General features: G+C 33.2%; 1 long non-coding RNA gene across 1 annotated transcript; it reads right to left on the reverse strand.

Annotated features, from left to right (window-relative positions):
- Positions 1-739: 739 nt before the first annotated feature.
- LOC136275457 (uncharacterized) lies at positions 740-6,007 on the reverse strand. The gene is made up of 3 exons (XR_010714025.1): positions 5,897-6,007; positions 3,258-3,329; positions 740-1,633 (listed from the first exon to the last, which is right to left on the reverse strand). It is a non-coding gene; the product is annotated as an uncharacterized lncRNA (long non-coding RNA).
- Positions 6,008-6,268: the final 261 nt, after the last annotated feature.

Here is a 6,268-nt window from a genome sequence, read left to right on the forward strand (position 1 = left end):
AATTGACGCAAATTATAGCGTGTATAGCTTTAAAATTCATGACTGTGATCAAAATTATAAGCCCTAGTACTGATGTTTTTCCGCTTCCTTTCAGGCGTTGGCTGGTTTTCTGTTGAATTTTATTTGTATCGGGGTCCTCGCACTGGCAACACACCTTTGGGGAGAGGCTTCCTTCAAAGTAAGCGTTCTGCCGTCGGGATTTAAGCGCACAAAAGCGACAAGCGATGTGATATAAATGTAGCACAAAGGGAATGAATGCATAGCAGCTTTTCCAATTGATTATAAAAATTTTTTAGGGACTTTATAATAAAGAGAGCTTAATATATATTAGAATATGTATATGTATCAATTGTATACATTAAGCTTATTACAATTATGTACAGGTATATACATTTTTATATAGAGTTATTACATTAAAATAGTTATTTTTAACGTAACAACTTCATGATATCAATTTTCTGACCTTAAATGTGAGTTTTTTGAAATTACACTGTTTCATTGTAGGAATGTTTAATAAATATAATGATTTATTTTGATAAGGAAACATAGAGAATATTTTCTAGAATAACAAATAACAAACGATTTTCAAATTAAAAATAGTTTCTTTCAGTAAATCATTTTAATTAGTTTTTAAGTTGATACATTCATATGGTTCTATTTTCAAAGCATTAAAAAGAAATGCATCAAGCATGTGTGACACTTTCATAGTTTTATTTAATTTAATCATCTGATTCTTGCAGTTGTGAAGAATTCGTGAACAGTAAAAATTACTTGTTTTTATTTACTTAAATTTACTGGTTACTGGGCAGTAGGAAGATAACATATTTGTATGCAAATACTAATATCTAGTTTGTTAAACTAGAATTTTTTTAAACATTTGTTGGTAACAGATATGCATGAGTTACAATAAGACAGCCACAAAAGCAGAGATGGCTCCACAGATTACAAGTTTAAATGGATGAAGTCTTGTCCTGCATAATAAAATGGTGTTTGCAAATAAAGTTTCATATTTTTCATATTCGGAGTTTCATATAATTTAATTGTATTCTCTCAGCGTTATTCAACTTCTGAATATTCATCTTTTGACAAAAAGCGCATTTCATAAACTGTTTTTGATAAATTCTCCTCCTCCTTTTCCCCCTCTTCATTATTATCATCATCGGTTTGCAATGTTTCAATAAGCGCATTATTTCTATTTCAAATGACTCTTCTTCAGTTTCATTCATTAGTTGCTTAGAATTTCTTGCTAAAGATTCAGATAGCTGGACTATTCCAAGAGTTTCTCCAGCGTTCCCAATCACATCACCTAGGCTTTGTAAAGAGGATGTCGGACGGTTTTCCTGGATTGTAGATTGTTGAAGTACTTCCTCTTTATCATTTGGTGAATCGCCTTTTGTTCCGATCCGTAGCGGTAGTTGTTTTGAAAGTGGAGGATTATGCCATTTACAGGTAGTGTTTATTTTCAACATAATAGAATTAAATTCCAATTAAAAGAGAGTAATTCTAAATAACGTCAAATAATAAGAGACTGTTTAGTATGTGCTTGGTAACTGATATATACACGCAGTCCAAGAGTCAATACGATGAAAGCGATCAACAAACCAATCAATCCAATCGATGACCCTGTACAATTCTTTTGTAAATTAAAAAAATTATTAGTATCGGTATGACAGTATTTGTGTGTGATTTTAAACCTACAATGATTTATTATTTTGTATTTGCAATATAAACTCACCTTATGTACATGTATCTGCTTTTGCAGGTATATTGTTTTTGCAATAATTATTATTGTTCATATTGCAAAAAACAGCTTAAATTCAACAGAAATCGAACGAGCTGAGGTGAGTTCTTATTGCAAATACAAAAAATTAATACATTGTAGGTTTATAAAACAGTTTAATACAAGGTTTGTTTTTCAGACACATCCTTTACCCCTTTAGGTTTTAATGCAGGAGAACATGAAAGTCTTTTGCAATTGATTTTGGTTTGCAAAACAAATAAAAACCCAGATGATAAATGTTAAAATACTGTACAAAGAACTTCCGAACAGATAAACTATGTCAGGTTTCCCTATTATAAATCCATGTGTAACTAAATTGGTTTGTATTTATTTTATTTTTTGCGCCTTAGAAACAAGGAACAGTAGAAAAATCGTGGAAATATTGCCTTAAATTGACTTCAAGTGTATTTTTTTTTATGACAGATATGTGAATTTTAGCCATAAATTGCGAAAACGAAAACGGGTAACATGCAAGAACATGTGCCATTCAATCAACCGAATATATAATACTACCGGTGATGTCTGGGAAGGTGACCGAGTGGGAGTCATTTATAGACAATCTTTTGCATCTTTCTATGGGGTTCCAATGGGGCCACTTTGACATTCGCACTTTCGCATAAGGGCGAAGATGCGAGAGTGCGAAGATGCAAGAGTGCGAAGTTGCGAAGGCGAAAGTGTGAAGATGCGAGAGTGCGAAGATGCGAGAGTGCGAAGATGCGACGGCGAAGCGCGAAGATGCGATGGCGAAAGTGCGAAGGTAAAGAAGCGATACTACTAACGCTCCTTCGCCTTCGCAACTTCGCACTCTCGCCTTCGCCCATTTGATTGCATTTAGAAAGTCTCGGTCGATGACATTGAATTTGATGCAGCCACCATACTCGCTTAGGTTTTCTGAATCTGCCGATGTGAATTATGTAAGAAAAAACTCTGTTAAAATGATAATTTCGTTCATTACTTTGACTTACAATCAAAGGAAGCATTTAATCATTTAATGTTTCAATATTTTTCTTAATATCGTCCATTTTCCATCTTATCCATTTGTTGTTAACAAAAGAATGGAACTAAACTATTGTTTAATAATGTCAATTATACGTTGCATAGATACATAGAAACACTTAACATTTCCCCAAATATATGTGGATCAATTATTTGGTAGTCTGAAATCAGTCCGTCCTGCTAATACAGCTTAGTTTTGATCACTCATGAACTAATAAATGCATTAATAACTTCAAAAGCGTGAAGTAAGACAATGTACGCACTGCTAGTATTTGTTTAGAGCATTTGAGGTCTCACACAAGGAATTAATTTCACTATATCTTACTATATAGCTTTAATTCAGTTAATTAATTAACTATACTCTCAGCATATAATACATGAAAGAGAAATTTTAGTTAAATGCTTCAACAAAAAATTTAGATCAGAAAAATAACGCCTTATGCGGCTTCTAAGAGAGATAATTGAGAGTAAACATACCTACCCCCAAGTACACAAGGGTTCCAGATGTTGACAAACAGGCTCAGCACCATCCAGGAAGTTGCATCATGCGCATCTAAAAAAATAGTTCCATTGAAATTAGCGTGACAATTCCACTAAAGTAAGAATTCTCCTAGCCACTGAGTCCAAAATCAATACTATAGGCCTAAAATAAGGTGCCAAAAAAGGAAAAAAGAAAAGAAATTGTCTCTATACTAGTATATATGGAACTACAATTGACTATAAGTTCAGTTTGATTATCTATTTCCTTGCGTAAGACCTTTAAATTAACAATTTCACTCTATGAAATAAATACAGTAGCACTAAATAGATAATGTAATGCGATTCAAGTCAATTTGTAAATTTCAGAAATTGTGTACAGTCATATGCAACATATTGGTTTAAACTGCAGATTGTAAGACTAGTAAATATCGTACGATGTATAGATGAAAATAACTGAATGTAAATAAATAATAATATATAGACTAAGTACTCTAACAAAAAATCACACATAACAGGATTTACTTTTCCAATACATATATTAAAATTTTGACAGTTGGAAAGGTTTCGGGACTTATGAGACAATAAAAGCTGACCAAAATGCTTATCAGTTATATATGTGACCGAGAAACCATTGAAGTATACTGGTACTGTACCAGTATGCGTCCTGCACAATAATTTGAGATAACAGTACAAAGTCAACCGCACTGAAACATAAGGTTCTTCTTAGTTTTAAAAAATGAGAGCCCAGTTTTCTATTGCTTTAGTTTTTGTCTTGTGCGGATTAGAAAAAGAGGCAGTTGCAACCGACTGCATCAGCAGACGAGAATTTGAAGATTTCAAGGCAAATGTTCTTAACCATATTCAGGAACTGACCTTGCAAAATGACAAGCAAGCGAAACAGATTGAGTATCAGAAGAAAGCTATTCTTGATTTAAGGAAGTTGTTGGCAAAGTCTGGCGAGATTTCAGTTAATTTAAATCAAAATGATACAGCCGTGACTTCAAACCAGAGTTTACCCAGAGAGCCCTCAATATTATTCTCAAAAGACTTGATATCAAAACCACACGGAAAACGAGTAGCTATGCGTATGTATTTTTATTTTTACATATTTTGGTTAATGACTAAAAAAGTACAAATTTTAAATAACTGTTTTTTGCAAAAAAACTCGGAGAAAATTCCATAACTTGTAAGGTTAAACCAACTATATCATTTTAATTAGTTTGATGCGATATTGGTGTTTCTGATTGTTCGACATTTTTTTTTATACCTGCATCAATAAAATTTTGCCGAATCTACTTTTCTCATCTGTTCTGATTTAACACTATATATAGAACTGGAATTTTCAAGATAAACACTGGCAACAAAATGTAAAATTGTGTCTGTTTAAGCAAACAAAACGTAACTCTGCTGTTCAAATTTGGTAACGATGAGTTTTAAATTTACACACGTACATGGTCGGTCATCAGAATAAGCATCGTAAAGCAAAGCTATGAGTAGTGCATCAACTACTTCGGCGTATTCCAAGCGGCAGATAATCAGTACCTCACTGACTATCAAGTTACCACAACATTTACAAAAGTCGCACATACATACTATTATTTGTCGACATATCAAACCTTTTTTTTCCACGATTGCGTCTCCTTGCATGGTAATGCACAGGTGCATATTCCAGCATTCAAACTCGCATTAAAACCAGTTTTAACGAATCTTAACGAATCTTACTGCACAGTGAATAACATCAAAGGCCATCCCATGTATTTCTCTTTCGTTTTCAATTCAGACGGTTAAAATTTTACTCTCTACTTGTATTTAATCCATTAAATTAAGCTCAATAGCTCTGCATTACATGAAGGCGCACCCATTTTGAATATTGTTGCTGTTGTTGTTTTGTATTCATACGCGCCGCTTCGTTTCAATTATTTACATTTTTGAACAATGACACTTCACATTTTATAAATAATTTGAAAACGCGCATTGATGAAGTTTTCCGGTCATTTTTTCCTTTGATACGTCGAACAATAGAAAAACTATTAAATTCTTTTTTTAAATCATTTGTGAAACGTGAAATATGCGAAATTCACATCGAGTTAGTAGTATTCTAAGTCACACGTGGATTAATTTTTTAATCTAAGATTTGTATAATATAAAGACAACCGATCCACTAAAATTGTTGCCATTGGTCTAACGTAGTATTTAAGTGATTTTACACAATTTTTCTTCTGAAACTACTAAATCAATCAGACAAGATTAAGATGGGGGACATACTGTAGCATGTAGAGGAAGTGATAACTTGTGAAAAGTATACTCACCTAATTAGAATAATATAATTTTAGCTTTGAAAATTGTTACAATTTTAAATTTTCTGCTCTACTTTTACATGCAGTACTAGTAATTAAGCAAACTGCCTGTAAGTATAATATTCATTATAAAAAGAAATTTCTATACCCAAATTATGAAAATCCTATTCGTTTTCCAGTTTTCCAGTATGAGTACAAGATGGGTTTCTATTGGTTTTGATCATTCTTTAAAAAATCGTCTCTACCATTAAAACGTGATGAGTTTTCTTATTTTCTTATTTGGATTTCAGGACCAAGGATATTGACACCTACCCAAACAGATGTAATTGCTTTTTATGCCTACCTTACAAATGCTGAAATAAATCCTGGAGCCCATCATATAATCGTGTACGATCATGTCGTGACGAATTCTGGAAATGGATATAGCAAGTTCACTGGAGCATTTACAGCACCGAGAACAGGAATGTACGTGTTTTCCTGGACAACCTTTGTAAACCCATCCTCGAATTTTCCGATTGAACTGACGCATAACAATGCCAGGGCTGGGATAGTTTTCGTGCATGGCGGTCCTATCTACAACGGTGTGACTGGTTTGGCAGTTATTCAGCTTCAGCAGGGTGACGTAGTCTTGGTAAGGTCAGAACCAGGATATACACCCACTGGAAATATCCACAGTGATAACAACCTTAAAACCTCATTTTCTGGATGGTGTATT

Source organism: Magallana gigas, chromosome 5 (assembly GCF_963853765.1).
Source record: "Magallana gigas chromosome 5, xbMagGiga1.1, whole genome shotgun sequence".
In the NCBI taxonomy this organism is placed as follows: domain Eukaryota; kingdom Metazoa; phylum Mollusca; class Bivalvia; order Ostreida; family Ostreidae; genus Magallana; species Magallana gigas.